The sequence below is a fragment of the Falco punctatus genome (genome assembly GCF_963210335.1).
Source record: "Falco punctatus genome assembly, chromosome: 9".
In the NCBI taxonomy this organism is placed as follows: Eukaryota; Metazoa; Chordata; class Aves; order Falconiformes; family Falconidae; genus Falco; species Falco punctatus.
Window position 1 is genome coordinate 52,357,351 of NC_137589.1, and position 16,382 is coordinate 52,373,732.

Below are 16,382 nucleotides of genomic sequence, written 5' to 3' on the forward strand. Positions count from 1 at the left end.
CTGTCTTACACCATTGTGTCCTCCAGCTGCAGTTGTTCCCTCTAGCACGGGGCCACACTGTCATCATCTCCTCCTTGTCTGAAATTCAGCCTTCCCACAGCCCTGGGAAGCCTCATAAAGGCTGGCTGGGGCTGGGCTGAGGGTAGGAAGGTGAGCAGCAGCTTCTGGGGTTTGGGATTTATGGCAGGGGAAGGATGCTTGTCAGCAGAAGGAGAAGGTTATCAGCCCTGAGAAGCACTGTCTAAGTGAAAATTGAAACTGTCAGACTGCCTGTGCTCCCTGCTATGTTTCTGCTCTGGGATTTTTAATTATTATTTCTCATTGGATGTTTTTATCCCTCCTCTCTTAGTTTCATTTGAAAAATGTTGTCTGCAGATACAAAAGCAGGATAAATCACTTATGACCTTCAAAGATGCCACCTTGTGTTTTCCTACTACTACTGCTCTTAGGCCAGCCCTGAGCAAAGCCATGTACTTGTTGCCCCCAGCACCCTGCGCTCACTGACTTTTGGACTTCATTTTTGTTTGAAAAAGGGTTTGCATACCCTTCTGCTAGCACTAACTGGTACCCTTCTGCCAGCACTGGTAATTTTTGCACAGCCAGGATGAGACTTAACTTGGAATAAAAATGTTTTCATCTCACCTTTCCCCCTTACAGCTCTCCTCTGCTTCCTCCTGGGGCAGAGGGGGGGCTCAGGACACCCTGAGACCACGGCACAGCCTCTTTCTCTGCCCTCCAGCCCAGACATGGCTGATCAGTCTGGCAGCGGAGGGGATGTGGTAGGCAGTTACCATGCAGAGGAGAGGATGCAGAGCCACACAGCAGCCACAGCATTTGCATCTTCTTCTTTGAGCTGTGCCCAGCCTTAAACCACTGAGCCTTAGCATCACTTCTTCCTCACCCTGATGCCAGAGCTTTGTCCCTTCTTGCTGGGTCCTGATGCTTAAGCATCGATCTTGCATGAGCAAAAGCCACAGGATGCAGGTGGGCTGGGCTGCGATTCAGGACACCAGCACGTCCAGCCTACACATGCCACCTACCAAGGCCCCTCCAAAATCCCTTCTGCACCACTTAGGTGATGTTCTGCCCGTCAGAGCACAGGGCTGCTCAGTGCCTAGGGCAGCGGAGGCAGCAGCAGAGAGCCAGCGAACAGAGCTGAGACGCGGGCCAGCCAAGGGCTGCTCCATCTCGGCAGAGCTGCCTATAGATCCTGCCTCCGGGAGCCCTCATTTGTTAGGCAAATGGAAAAATGCAAACAGCCTGACCTTCCCAGGACCCCTGACAACAGCCACAGTCCCAGACTAGCAGGTGAACTTAATCTTCCTTTGATAGGGCACGGCAGGAGAACGGCATGCTCCCCAGAACTGCAGCGCTGCTCCGATCAGACAGCCACGGTCCCACCAGGAGGACTTCCACCCTCCAGCAGATTAGCTTTGCTCAGCACTCTTTGGGACAGAGATATAGATAAATAGAAAGGGAAGTTTGTTATAGCTGGGAAGACACACTGTTTTACTCTTCCCTTTGTTTTAAAGATAATATTCACATAGAGACCTCCTGCGATGTTGGAGTTCGGGGTTGTTGGGTGGTGGAGATTTTTTTCTTTCGGAGACAGTCATTTTGTGAAAAGCTTTGACAAAACAGATGAAAAAAAAATATCTGGAAAAACAGAAGAAAATAGGGTTTGAGATGGAAGTGAGGATGTGAAGGGCAGCCCAGGTGCCTCGTAAGCTGCTCCAGCCCTTTGATACAGACTTCCCCAGAAGCACCTCACAGTACAGCGAAGTTGCTTGGTGGACTAAATATGCAGTGTCTGGAATTGCAGAGCTAGAGACGGAAACCCCTACCAAGGGCTTCAAAGGCCTCAAACAGATTTTGTAGGATGATCTCTGAGCCTGATTTAACTTGTAAGCATCCACATATGAAGCATGAGAGACTTACTACTTGCAGGCTGAGGTTCAATGTACTAAAAGCGTAGGACATCCCCGCCATGGCTGAAATGCTCGTCTTTTGCCCAGCATCTTCCCATAGCCATTCAAATCCCAATTCAAATTGATGGAACTGAAGGATGAGCTATGGAAAGGTAGGTCGCCAGTGGTCCCTGGCAAAGCCACTGCCAATGTCAATAACGAGTAACAAGCCACACATGGTGTTCTCTCCTCGTGGCTGCCTTTTGTGGGCAGCCTGGTCCTGCCCAGCATTGTTGGAACCTTCTGTTCGGCAGGAACCAAACACCTGCAAGCACTTCCAGCGCAGAGGAGCAGCCTGCCATAGCCCTGGCCCAGAGGACCAAGGACCTGCAGTGAAAAGTGAGAAGTGAGACGGTCAGACATCCCATTGTTTCCCCTGGGGTCTGCTGAGACTTATCCTAACAGAGTTGTGGGGTGGGCATTTTTTATTCATTTTGCATTTCCACTTCCCATTAAGCCTCCTCAGCCCTTTTATTAAGGTTTATTTTTACCTCAGTGCAAGAGGTTAGGAGCACGCAGCTCTGGCTTTGACTGCTTGGCATTTTGTGAAGATTGTATCATGTGGTACTTCATACCTAGCCAAAAATAACTCCCTGTGCACAGGAGCTGCTTACCTACCTGCAGAGACCACTTATTCCTGAGTCTTTTGGTTTTGTTTTGGGGGGATTGCTGGGAATGATGGGGTGAGGGGAGAGGGTGAAGAGTCGCTGAATTTGAAGCCTGAGGGAAGGGGAAAAGCAGCATAACATGTTTCTGCTTTTTCAAATAAATGGTCCTCATGTTTTCTTCCCTCCCCCTCTGCTATGTGAGAGAAGCAAGGAAAAGGGAAAATCCACACCAAGCAGAGCTAGTGTTTGAAACGAAAAGGTATGGGAAGTGCTGGAGAAAATAAAAGATTTGTTTTAGTGATAAGCAATCATTGGAGGGCATTAGGAGTGCCCTAAGGAAAATCAGATTTATTTACTGTGACACGCTGCCAGTGAGGGCTCCCACTGAGCTCAGCATGAGGTCCTCCTGTCCTCAGCAGGAGGGACAGGGACCCAGTGGCTCCCAGTGGTGGGCTTTGTCACAGCAGCATTGCCTCTCAGAAACAGAGCGAGAGCAGAAAATGTGGAGCTGTACCCTGTCCCTGGTGCCTGTGTCACTGCTGCTGTGGGACTGATGCCCAGGGAGGCCTCAGCCACAGCCCTGACACAGCCATGCTCCGCTCGCCTCCCCCCTCCTCCAGGGCAGATGCAGCCCTGGCGGCAGCAGCTGTCCCCAGCCTCTGCACAGGGACACGCGGGCTCAGAGCAGGGATCAGCCGTTCAACAAAAATTCAAGTGACAAAAATTATTCCATCGTGCCTGCTAACCCCCGGCTCATCCAGAATCACCGCACGAGGAGACCTGGCTGTTCCCTGAGAGCCCGCCCACGAGCCAGCTGTGCTGTACCACTGGATGCTAAATGACATATGATACAATTTTCACTCCAAACCAAGCTGTCCGGGATAACAAACCCAAACCACAGCCGAAATGAATCAGCTGGAATACATTCATTTCAAACTATTTTTTCCTTTTTTTTTCCTGAATCTTGACTTTTCTTTTAGTGAAAATGAATGACATCTCAAACTTGTTTTTTCTCCCATGAATATAAAAATAAATACTGACAGCCTTATTTTCTGCAAGCGATCTCTTTTTGTGTTTGGGGTTGGTTCATTTATTTATTTTTTAACAGGAAAAAAATAGTAAAGTGATTCTCCCCTTTATTAATAGTTCTTTGCCTAACAATCAGATAAAGGAAGGAAAAGTTTATTAAATCTGAAAATACCCAGTTAACCACATTACATTTAGTAGCAGTTGGTGTCCAGATTCTACCCTTTTGGTTATTCAAAATCCATGTTACTGAAGCCCAGAGGAGGGACCAAACTCCTCCCTGAAGGTGATAGATGAAACCTTTCCACACCTATCCTGCACCCTATGTTGCCTGAGTGAGGAGATCCCATCCTGCTGGGCTAACACATGCACCCAGCTTCTTGGAGTGTAGTGAACAGAATAGCAGAAGTGACAGAGCTGGAGGTAATACTGCTCCAAACAGATAGCTGGGGGATTTGTTTTCTATATTAAAGTATTGATTTTTCATAAACTAAGAGCACAAAAGGCCATGGAAAACAATCAGCTCCCAGTACAGGAATCTGAAAAATTAGACAGCGCTCTAAGCCCTTGTGGCTGTACTTTGTGCCGAGACTTTCAGTTAAAAAAGCCTTATTTATAGGCAGTGGATTTCAAAAAAAATCAGAGGTGTGGCTCTAAGGCACTGAAAGTTTGTTTCCTCTCAGACGGGATGCCATGAACCTCCCATTCAGGCAGGCAACATCAGCAGAATCAGACTCACAAAATTTCTTGTATGCTTATGGCTATGCTAAATAGATCCTCAAAACTGCCTTTCATTTCAGCATTTCAGCTGCTGCATTACCATCCTGTGATGGGAAATGAGATATGCAAAGCGGCAGAGACAACACACTATTTCCTTTTCTTTGCTTTCTGTCTGCCTCTCTATAGAAATTCTCACTTCAATCAGAAGTGGAGCTACAGAAGTTCAAACCTGAATTAAGGTGTCACCTGGTTTCCAGTGAAAGTGATGAATCACTGGAAAATCCTTTTCAAGGAATGTGGTTAGATTGCTCATCCCGAGACTGGTGTTAAAGACTGCATGTCCCTGCTTAAACCATAACTCAATTGAGGTTCATGCAGAAACCATTAAGTGGAAGAAATCTATGGCCTTGGTTATACAAAAAAGCAGAGCAGTAAATCTTACTTGTCTCATGTTCAAAATTTACAAAGCCATTATGTTCAGAATTTGTTAGATTTCAGGTTTTAGTTCTAGATCATTTTTATTTCAACAAAAGGAAAGAGAACAGTAAGGATTTTGGTATTGTGCTTAAATGTAAATTAAGGCACTGTTAAACTGCGGTGGAAATCATGTCTGGACCTAGACCTGGGTGCTGCTTAGCCTTGTTATCAGCATGGGACTGGAAGCCTGGCTCCATATCTAGGAGGTATTTGTGCAGGAATTAACTTCTTAGAGTTTTACACCAAGAAGGGATCAAATCCCCAAAACAAACGTAAAGACTCTCTAGACACAGCTGGCAGATTGAATGGGCTGTGCTCCCCGGTTTCTTTGTAAGCAAACAAGACCCACCAACAAGGAACAAAGGAACAAGCAAAAATGAAATGTGTGGGTTCATTCCACAAATATCTGTGTCACCTGTCATATCATGTCCCACAGGGTGCTAGCAGGGTTTGTGCATCCAACAGGAACATTTCCAGCAGCAGCAAAGGGACACGTGTAGTCAGGTGGACATCTCGAACATGCCAGGAACAGCTCTAGCACACGTGTGCACTTGAAGGCCCTGAAGGTGCCTGAGAAGGTAGCCAGTGTCCAGCATTGCACAGATTTACCTCAAAAATTGAGCAACCCTGATGGGCTCCGGGCACACCAGGCTCCCTGCACCAGAGCACCTCCGGTTTATCCACACATGCGCAGCAGGTGTTTCTCCAGGACATCTGGATATTTGTCATCCCTGTTAAAATTTGTTTATTTCCACTTAGTCCTTCCCTTTGGACACAACTTCCAAGTGGGGGGAGGGGGAAGGAACATTTGTAGGGGAACTAAGATGCCTGTCAGCCTGATATACTGCTGCCCCCATCACACACCAGGTTTGCTTTTTGGGGCAGGAGACAAAACTTGGGTGGGAGATACCTGAAATCCTGTTTCTGTAACCAGGATCCAATTTGTATGGAAATGGTTTGTTTGGTTTGGGAGGACAGATCAGAGAAATAGTTCAGGTGGCAGAACCAGTGACCCTGGTAAACTTTCACTCTTGAGCTTTATGGCTGTGTCTTTTTCTATTAGATGTGATTTTAAATAAACATGAAGGGACCAGACAGGCCACAGATGCAGGTTTCTAAGCAACACAAATAAATCCACATCTGCGTTTATAGGTGGAGGCAGGACATCTCCGGACAGTCTTCAGTGAGGCTTTTTTTCTTCTCTTTCCTTTCAGAGACACCGAGTTTAAGTGCAGATGACCAGAAAGAAAGATAATAAGCAAATAGCCTTCTTTCCTGGAGAATGACAATTGTAAGGGACTGTGTGAATGAGGGGCAGCAGGAAAGGTGTCCCCATTCCTTGGCCTGACGTGATGTGGCTGCAGATCTGTCTGTTGTCCTCACATGTGGACATTTTGGCACCTGCCATTGTCTGCCCAGGCCACAGATGTCACTGTGAGGAAGGTGGTGGAAGGCAGAGAGGTACATACCGCAGTCACGCACAAGTGCAAAGGTGGGTGTGAGAAAAAGAAGTGCAGCCCCAGCCGCGCAGAGCCTTAAGGCAGATGACAAACAATTGCACAGGTCAGGATATAAGGCAGGACACAAACACTGTCTCCCGCTCTGAAAAGGCACCTTTTTGCTTGTTTGCTTCTGCCATGTTCAGAGAGACACTCACTCGGAAGTGCTGGGAGATTTAACTCTGTGCAGATGGGAGGAAATTATTTTCAAACTGCCTGTTTGTAAGCTAGCTCGAAAATGACAGCACTGCCACTGCTTCTTTTGTTCTAAACACCCAATTAAACTGGCTGTTTACACCTTCCTGCCAGATTCCTGTCTCCCAGCCGAAGAGAACTGAGCAGCTAATGAGGCACAGCACAGAAACGGGCAGGGGAAAAGCAGGAGGTTTCCCAAGAATCACAGGCTCTGCCCACTGTGGCGGCGAAGCAGGGGGAGATCGGGCTGTGCCAGGGTGGGATCCTTCCCAGCCCCTGGGGACAGGGGGGCACACGGGGGGGTGGCCATGCCACCAGGCAGGCTGTGGCCAATGGGCAGGCAAGCCCAGACTCCTGCTTTAGGAGACTGAAATAGAAACAGCCTTGCCTACATCCTTCCTGGACCATGGCACAGCCAGTTTCTCACTACTGGATGTTACTATTTCAGGATGGAGTTTATGAGGTTTTTCTGCATGCTGTAGGAAGAGTATGGAGGAGAAAATAAGAAGAAACTGAGCGGTGCTGAAGTCCAGGTGGAGGTGGTCATCAGAGTGTTGTGGGATGAAAGAAGCAACATTTGGAGTAGGTTTCAAAAGTTTCCCTCCATTCTCAGAATAGCCACTGTAAATCAGTGACCTAGGGCTTCTCCCAGAGTATTTCCCCAGGAAAAGAAGCAAGTCAGCAAGTAAGAGGAGGAGGGGAAATGAGTGAGAGATTCCCTGTATGTGGCTCAGAATTTTTTTTCAGCTGAGGGAGGCAGATTTTACTCTAGCAGTAGAGTTGGCCATCGGAGCAGCCAAACTGCCCAGGCAAAACAGTTGCTCTGATGCTGATGGAGGTCACTGACAGGTTGCTGTCCAGGATATGTGGTCAGTGTTCCTATGCCCTAAGTCTGGCACGAATGGAGGCAGGTGTGTCTGTCTTCTGCAACTTGATGACGGCGGTGACCACTTGAGAAAAAACTGTGCTCACCAACCCCTGGAGAAAGACTCCTGATGGAGGTCAGAAATTACATTGCCCAAATTTGTGAACTTTTGAAGTGGGAAGCTCAGCATTCCTTGTTTGCTGAGGATGATAAGGTGAGGCCGTCTTCTGTCATTCTAAGCAGGACAAGCTATGTTTTCAGGGTACCGACTTAAACTACTTGCAACTTGTGCTACAGTACGCTGCCTGTTGTAATGCAAATGCATGCTTGCTTGCTAGCTTTCTTAGTATCCAGTGGAGAAGGCAGAATTTATGTTGATCTCCTTATAACATTCTGGGAAAGGCAGAGCCTTGTGTTATGCATTGCAATGCCCACTGCCCTTGTGATTTACTAGGAACAAATGTGAATGTTGCATCCCCTTTCCCAAGGATCCTGTTTTAGCTTTGGTGTAATGACCCAAGATGTGTTTGCTCCCCTTTTAGAGAGAGCTGGAGATCTGCAAACAAGGTAAAAACAGTCCTGAAGGGAAAGTTCTGCTCAGCAAACTTTCAGATGAGCCCTCAAAGCTACAGCCTCTCTGTGTGTGGTGAGGATCTCAGATGCTGTCTCATCCTGAGGCTATGTGAGTCTGATTAGCTTTGATTGCGTATACTGCAGGCATTATCGATCAGCCAGGTGATTGATGTGTTGGTTGCTGTCAGTGCCTCATCTTTGATGTAATTGCATGAATTATCTGCCAAGGCCAAGCACTTTGTCCTCAAAAGTGTTAACTATATAATATATACATGTGTCTGTATTTATAAAATTTCTTTCTCAACAGAGATTAGATTATTTCCAAAGGTTCTGTATGCCTCCCCTGGATTGCGGGGAAATTCAGCTCCATAAATCAGTGGGTTGACACAGGTGGCAAACCGGAAGGGTGCGTGGTATGTGATGAATCCTTCCCACTTTGACACATTCCTTCTGCGGCTGTGAGTGGCAGAAGCTTCATTGACATTGGCTTCACCCTCCACGCAGCCTGGTGTTTTGGGTGCTGGGGACCAGAACAGTCCCTAGCAGTAAGGCTTGTGACCCTCCTCTGAGCAACTCAGCGCAGTGTTTATCCTTGGGAGCGATGGCAGTATGTATATAAATATATAGATATTATAGCTGAAGTGGCACCAGATGGATAATTGCAGCCCCTGAGTGCCTAATCTGCTCTCCAGGACATGGGCAGTTTTCTGAGCCAACAAAACTTAATTGAACTTTCCGTTCCAGCTGGAAAAGGTTATGGATCTAGCGAGTGCAAACGGAAGGCAGGATGAAAAGGTCAGATGTTCTGTTCTCTTTGTAATGGATTGACCGGGGACATGTTTTTATCTTTCTCACAACCGCTGGATTGTAAAACTTAATTAGCAAGTCACTTCTCTCCCCTGTCTGAAGGCATGTGTACGATGATTACAGATAGATCACATTTTATGGACATGTCATGTTTTCATTTGAGAGTAACAGCCTGCATGAGGGACGTTTTTGCCACATATTTACATCAATAGTTCAGAGAAGGGCCAGTAGGCCAAAATGTCTGATCCCTGACATCAGACATGCCAGTTCAGCTACAGCATCAGCTGATGGAACTGCAGCTGCTTTAACGGGGCTTTCACCTCCGGAGTTGGGAGCTGAGGGAGGTGCTGCAAACACAGGCAGAACCAAGAGATGGAGAGGAATGGACATACAGACAAGGAACAATATGGCATGATGAGAGAGAGAGCACAAAGAGAGAGGCAGAAAAAGGAAAGGGGATTTGTGTATGGTAAAGAAAAATGTGTAAGCGTACAATGAGAAACACAGGAATGACTGCACCGAAAGGGCAGATCTACTGCCCATACAGCCTGATGGGAGAAGGATAATTTCCCAGCTGGGAAGTGTGGTCTTAGCATCTGAAAACATATATTTCATGTCTCCAAAGCAGTGAGAAAATGAAGATAATTGTTAGTTTCAGATTAGACATGAAGGAAAAACATCCAACAGTAAGAACAGTTAAGGACTGGAATAGATTGCTGTGAGATTGGAACCACCAGAGGTTTTTCAGAACAGGTTAAACAAACAACTGTCAAAAAAAGTTTAGATGTAGCTGATGAGCCTTGGGGCAGGGGTGGACCAGGTGACCTCCTGAGGTCCCTTATTTTCAAATTTATTTTCTATGATTTTATGTAGTTCCACTTTCTTGGTACTGAAGCTTATCTCCAGAGCATCAAAAATAGTCTCTGTGAGTCAAGAACTCCAGGTGGAACAAAATATGAATTGGTCATGCACACAGAGTTACGATTCAAACCATGGAAGTTCTTTCCATTTAAATTTCATTTGAGAAAGGAAGGAAAAGTTTTTAAAGACATTTTAATAATTCAGTGAGATAATTTTGAAGTCTAGAATTTCTCTCTCCATCCATTAAGATTTTTCTTTATTGACATTTTACCTACATACACAAGACTATAGCTTCTTCACGTTTTAGCATAACTCATAAGGAACCCTGCCGTTTTTCTGGAAAGCCTGAACCACAAACGGAAGGATAAAGACAGCTGCACATAAAACTAAGTGAAAGAACAGAATACACCAGGGTGAAAGGGAACCTCTTACAGTCTGTCACATCCTGGGGATTAACATTTTATTTTTAAACCCCATTGCAACAGTCTATTTATCTCTAAAGCCATCGTGTGTTTAGATTCCAAGTGTTGCTACAGTCAGATTCTTCTTTCTCTCTCTGTGTTTCAGACTTTTCTAGTGGTCGCCTGTTGTCCTCATCAGATGTGCCCAGACTCATGTACCCCAAGCCCCTCCTTCCCTCTTCACACCTCCAGCAGCCCTCACATTCACAATATTGGGAAAAGAGCCTGGAATAGTGCTGTATCTTGGATTGTGCATTTCGATAGGGCCACACATGATACCAAACGCTGGTGGAAAGCACAGTCTCTGGCTGGCAGCTTTGAGTGGGAATTTCTCCACTGTGTGACTCCCAGGCGGTAGGAAGCCATCTCCACTGCTGCAGCACGTCAGTGCTCAGCACACCAAGCAATGTGCACAGGAGAGATGTCTTTGGCTTCAGAGGCAGGGTGAATTCAGGTTTGCCAGAGCAGCACTTTAGTTTTTTGCATTCCTAAAGCTTTGGGACCGGGGCTTTTGATTTGAACTTTTCCCTTCTTAAAGAGCAAGTTAACCATTTTATAAGTGTGTTATTGCATTCATGAGCCCCTTCCTTATGAAAAGAGGATGGGTTGCTGTATGGATGGCAGAGAGAATCCAGGAAATAAAGGTAAAAATTCCTGCTGAGAACCTCCTCGTGCTGTCAGGCCAGCTCAGGAGGGAAGTGGTGAAGCTGTCAACGTAACTGCACAGGGAAGATAAAGAGACAGGAGATGCAGGCTGAGCATATCTACAACACATCAAACAACACCAAGTCAATCAAAGCATCATTAATCCATTGGACTATGAACCTTTCCCTTGGATCCTGCCACATCTATCAGTCGGGGGCCAGCAGTAGAAGAGCAGCATAGGGGGTACTGGGCGCCAGCAACCCCTCCAAGCTTGCTGCTCTGCCTGGAAACGAGGACAGAGAGCTCAGTAGATTCAGGGCACCAAGGAGAATTGCTTAAAATGGATTTTTAGAAGTGATGGCTTTGCTGCTGAGTGAATCAAGCCACAAACAGATGCTGTGTTAGTCTAAAAGCCTCCAGCACTGCCTTCCCCCTCTCCTGCCTTCTCCATCCCAGCAATATTCCCTGGTTAGGAATGTGCACCATAGGGAAAGAACTGAAACAGCAAAACAAAACAGCCCCAACCCTCATCTTTACTTGAAATTTGAGAGAAACCGTCAAGGATCAGACATGCCAGTCCTAAAGAAATGAGCAAATATCAGTGGTTTTTCACTAAAACCTCTCCCTTTGGATCACTTCCTTTAATAACTTCAGATGAGAACTGTGGTCTTGTGCATGTCAAGAGAAAGGCTGCCCATGCCTCCCAGACAGCTGCATTTTCATCCCTCCATGAGGGAGCTGGGATGACAGTTTCCAAGAGAAGACGTTGTATTATATGTAGGAAAGAACAGTGATGACTTGATCATGGTCATTGAGTACTTACATGGAGAAAAGATTTGTAGGCAAAATTATCTTAAATTGAAATGAAAATGTTCTAACAAAGCCCCATGGATGCAAACTTGCAAGACGTGTTCAGACTTAGATGGAGGTGTGACTCTAAATAGCAGTGGTAATTAATCACTGTGACTGCTAAATGCTGTGGATTCCCTGCCACTTAAAGCCCTTAAAGAGACATCCCTGCTTGATTTAAAGAGGTGTTACAGTGTAAATGGAAAGAAAGGGATTGATATAAATTAGTGGGTGAGAGACAAGACATTAGGTTAAAGGAGAAGTTCCCAGACAGCAATATGTACATCAATGGTGATGTGAAATCTACTTCGAAATGGCATGTGAACGTTTCCAGGACAGTGTAATGCCACCTGCTGCACACACTCAGGCTGCAACACGGAACCAGAACCTACGATACCAAAAGGGCCAGTGATGGTGATGACTGAAATAAATGTAGGATTCCACAAATCAAATCATTGTTATCATCATCATTATTATCATTCTCATCTTCATTATCAATATTCCTTTGGCGATTAAAATATTTTAATCACTTTAGCCACAGTTTAGCTAGTTAATTGCTTGGAGATTATCCTGCCCAGTAATCTTTATCGCTTAAAGACGTGTCATAAAGAGAGCAAAAAGGAAAAGGAGAGGAAAGAAAGGAAGAAAGGTAGAAAGGTAGAAAGGAAGAAAGAAAACACAAACCATAGAAGGACTGAACCTAAGAAAGGAAACCATCTAATGGTCAGAGGTAGCTTGTGATACTGGTGGGCACATATTCTGAAGGTTTGAGCAGGGGAAGACCCAAGTCTCCTATTCCATATTTTGAGGTAATGGAAGAATTTTCCTTTTGGAAAGTCCTACATTTAACTTTTTTTTTTTTTTTTAATGGTGAAAGTTGATGAAAATACATGTTCTGTTCAGTCTATATTTATTTTGGCTTTGACTCTGACACTTTTTTTTTCCTTCACGTAATCTTTATGACTGAATTTCTTTTTAAAGCAGGTGCAAATTTCTTTAAAAAGTCTTGTAGAGGAGAAGTTTTGACAACCTTTAAAATATGTTTTGGGTTGTGGTTGTTGTTGTTCTTGTGGCTGCTGCTGCTGTTGGGAACATATTTTAAATTGACCTTATCCATAAAAGTGACATTTACATGGCATAATTCTGTGCTATGTAGAGATACTGAAACAAACTGAATACAGGCAGCAACATAGCTATTTAGTATACAACTCAGAGTTGATCTAGCCTTCTGAGATTGTATTTAATTCATACAATATTGATGCTGATCTGTAAGAATAAGTTACTCTCATGTATTGTAACCTACAATATGCGCGTGGGCAGTTGGCAGGAAGTGACTGACATGCTTTAAGTTCAGTACATCAGTTGTTGCAGGAACTTTAACTTTTGTTCCTCTAACCACACCTTTAAACTGGTGAGGTCCCTCAGATGGATAATAATTTCTGTAATTGCAGCTTCCAGGCTCTGCCACGGCTTTGCCATGTTCTCAGCCTTTGCCTTTGGACAAAATTCCTTGATCTTTTTGTGCAAACATTTCTCAGTTTGTAAACTGGGAATAATAATTCATTATTCACCTCTATAAGAGCTATGTGAATCTTCACCCAACCAGCGTTAGTAAAGTGCTTGGAGATCTCTGGATGAAAGCCGCTGCATAAATGAATAGTATTATTGCTGGACTAGCAAATGTTATTTCTCTTCTAAAAAAATAAAAATGTAGGTAGGTAGAAAATAGCCAATCTAAATATTTATAAAATTTCTGCTTCCTCATAAATATAGAAGTTCCATAATCCTCACTGGAGCTGTTGGTTATTTATCTGCATTTGAATTTTAATGAATAAAAAAGCCATTTTTTTGTCACAATTCTTACAGACCTAGCTCCCTGCAAAACTGCTTTCCATTTCAAAGAGTTTATTTTTTGTTGACTTTTAGCACTGGGACAAGATTGACTGACAAGCCTAGACAAGAAAATCCCACTACTAACCCACAAACTGAAGTGGTGAGCCAAACTGGTCCTTCTGACCCCACCACAGTGCTTGAGCTGTGCCGCAAAGGAAAGCTCCCTGACTCATCCTAGCTGAGGACCTACAAAAGCTGTATTGTGGATTTGTTGCTTCGGATGAGGATGCTCCTTTCTGCTAGAATGGAGAATGTAACACACGAACTCTCAGCTGAACGCTGGGAGAGCTAGGGCTCAGCTCCAGGTTCTCACGTGGACTTCTACTGTCCCCTCTCCTGGTACCTCTTGCCCCCTCCAGATTTTCTGGTGCATGTCTTGCCCACCCTGAAGTTTTGACAGGTTAGACATCTGGGTAGGAGCTACCTGTGTCCACCAGGCACATGAGCTCAGCTCTACAAAAAACATGCAGTGAGTCTGGGGAAGCTTTGTGCCTTGCTGTATGCATGAACTGTAGTTGATGTCTGCATATGCAATAAAATACACCGCTCCTGTGTGCCTGTGTGTCATGTGTACATCCTATGCTCATCCATGTGCACAGAATAAGTCCAGCACAGACCCATGACCGTCCTTACACTTCATTTGCATTCACCTGTCTGTAAACAAAAGGATTGACCTTTTCCTATAACAGAAAATAATATCTGATTATACCACAGATGTGCTAATGTGGGGCATCTTACAGTCAGCGAGGGATGTATAAATATCTACACAGACAACACAGAGGGTATCAAACATCCATAAAGAAAAAATAATTGGAGATGAGACTGTACCTGGCTTCCAATGGCACTCTTCAGAAAAAAAAATCAGACGCACATTCTGGACTTCTGGCAACTAGCAGTGCAATGCATGCTAATGTCAGTCACGATGACAGAAAGCGGGAGCAGCACGTACTTTTAGGCAGACATTTCAAACCAGGAAGCAAGTCCAAATAACGCATACTCTATTTTTTCTAGACTAATAACAACACTAGAGGAAACACGGCCAGAAATTAGGCCTATCTAGCTTTAGTCACAAGCAAATCCTAGAAGACTAACCTTTCACTGGTGTGGAGAGATATAATGTCTTTGAAGTCAGAGGACTCTTGCAGGGCTTAATGGCTACCACTCCAATGTGAAATTCACTTGTGCTTCCATTATCTCTTCTCATAACACTCTTTAGTTACAAAAAGCAACAATAATTTCCAGATGAAGCTTTACAGTGTCCCGGTACATATGATAAGTATTGTCCTCACCACACAGGAGAAGCACAGAGAGATGAAATGACTTGCTGCAAAATGTGCAGGGAGTCATTGCTCAAGCTGGTTTAAAAACCAGTTCTCCTGATAGCTCATTCTCTGTTTCAATAACCAGAGTACTCTCCTGGCTACAGAGCGTAACCGTGTGACCAGGGTAATATTTGAAGTGATGTCTCTGAGATGACTCTGTACATGGCATTATCCATTCCAGGTGAGATCAAGTCCCTTACCTCTTGTTCTCTCTGAGTCCAGTGCTGCAGAGCGCACATCGGCCAAGCACAGGATCTATTCCATCAGAACGACCTTCCCCAAGGATTTCTGCCTCATTTTCTCTGCAACAGTCTTTATATGCAGAGTACTAAGCTGATCTGCCTCTTCCTTCTTGCTTGTGTTCAAGGTATGAGACAGTTTCCCAAGCAAAGCTACGGGTGCATTACAAAAATGAGTCCTCAAACTGAGGGTATAGCAAAGAAAAAAAGTTTCTGATTTTTGGGTTTTGCTGATGACTGGAAGCAGTTTTAATATGTGGTGGTTCCACCTACACAGCAGCTCTACCAGGAGCAAGACAAAATTCTTGGCAATTGATTTATTTTTCGTAATGGAAGACAACTATCTAAAAGGGGAGAAAATATGGTGATCCAGGTTTCTGTTGTGGAAAATAGATCTGATGTAACCCTTAAAGCTGTGGTATCACTGAAAACTCTGACCTTCAAACCAGAGTGAAGGTAACTGCTGCTGTAACTTGTTGCCTCTTCCTTCTCACCATTCACATGGCAGTGCTGCTCTATTTGCAAGTGCTTAGTGGGTTATGAGAACAAACACTAATAGTTTTGGCTACTGTCCAATGGCACTAGTTGCTACACAAGTCTGAAGACAACTACCAGTCCAGAAGATACATGCCATGCAGCAAGGAAGAGGCGCTGACACTCCCAGGAGACTGCTGACCTGGCGTAGCTACACAGACCATTTTTAAAAATCGCTTTCCCACTCTCAGAAACCAACAAAGGAACTCCACTCTTTCAGCTGTGAGACAATGGCATTGCCTGGGGCTGTGAAATACCACTTGAGCTCTCCCCTTGTCACCCTGCCTGTGTTCACAAAGCTGGTAGGAATCTCAGTCCCTATTTGCCCAGTGTGGTCAGCTTTGGCCAACAGGATCCAAAGTCAGCAGGAAGGGACAATCCAATTGCATGAACCTGTTTTCTTAGGAAATCTGTTTAAAAATAAGAAAGGAAGAGGGCTCATTTTCATTCAGATACCAATGTGCCACCACACAAGCAATCTAGCAAGCTGTAGCAAGGCTTTACCATGGGTCAGATTCTACTGTCCCTAAGTCCAGCTGCTGCCACAACAGGTTGTTCTCCACTGTCCACATTGTTTCTCCAGTTTCCAGTGGTCACACCACACTCTTCCTTCTCCCTGCTTCATCCAGGACCCCCTTCCACACAGACTCCCCATGCTCCTCAACGCTATTTAACCATTTTGTGGGGAAAAAGCTACAGCTGCACATCATCCATGTTAATTAACCCACTGCCGTTGAGGCAAGGCCACAGCTGTATATTATCAATGTCAATCAACCCACCTCTACATACATCAACTCGAAACCTCAGTTCTTTTTCACCCAAGAGAGTTTTCTTTGTCCAG

The 16,382-nt window shown here is 44.9% G+C and overlaps 1 long non-coding RNA gene across 2 annotated transcripts in view; it reads right to left on the reverse strand.

The window, feature by feature from the left end:
• The window catches only part of LOC308069358, a 95,101-nt gene that overhangs the window by 48,597 nt on the left and 30,122 nt on the right, over positions 1–16,382 (reverse strand). For both annotated transcript variants that reach the window (XR_013930351.1, XR_013930352.1), the window contains exon 1: positions 1–16,382. This exon is cut by the window's right edge and continues 30,122 nt beyond it. This is a non-coding gene — a long non-coding RNA (uncharacterized lncRNA).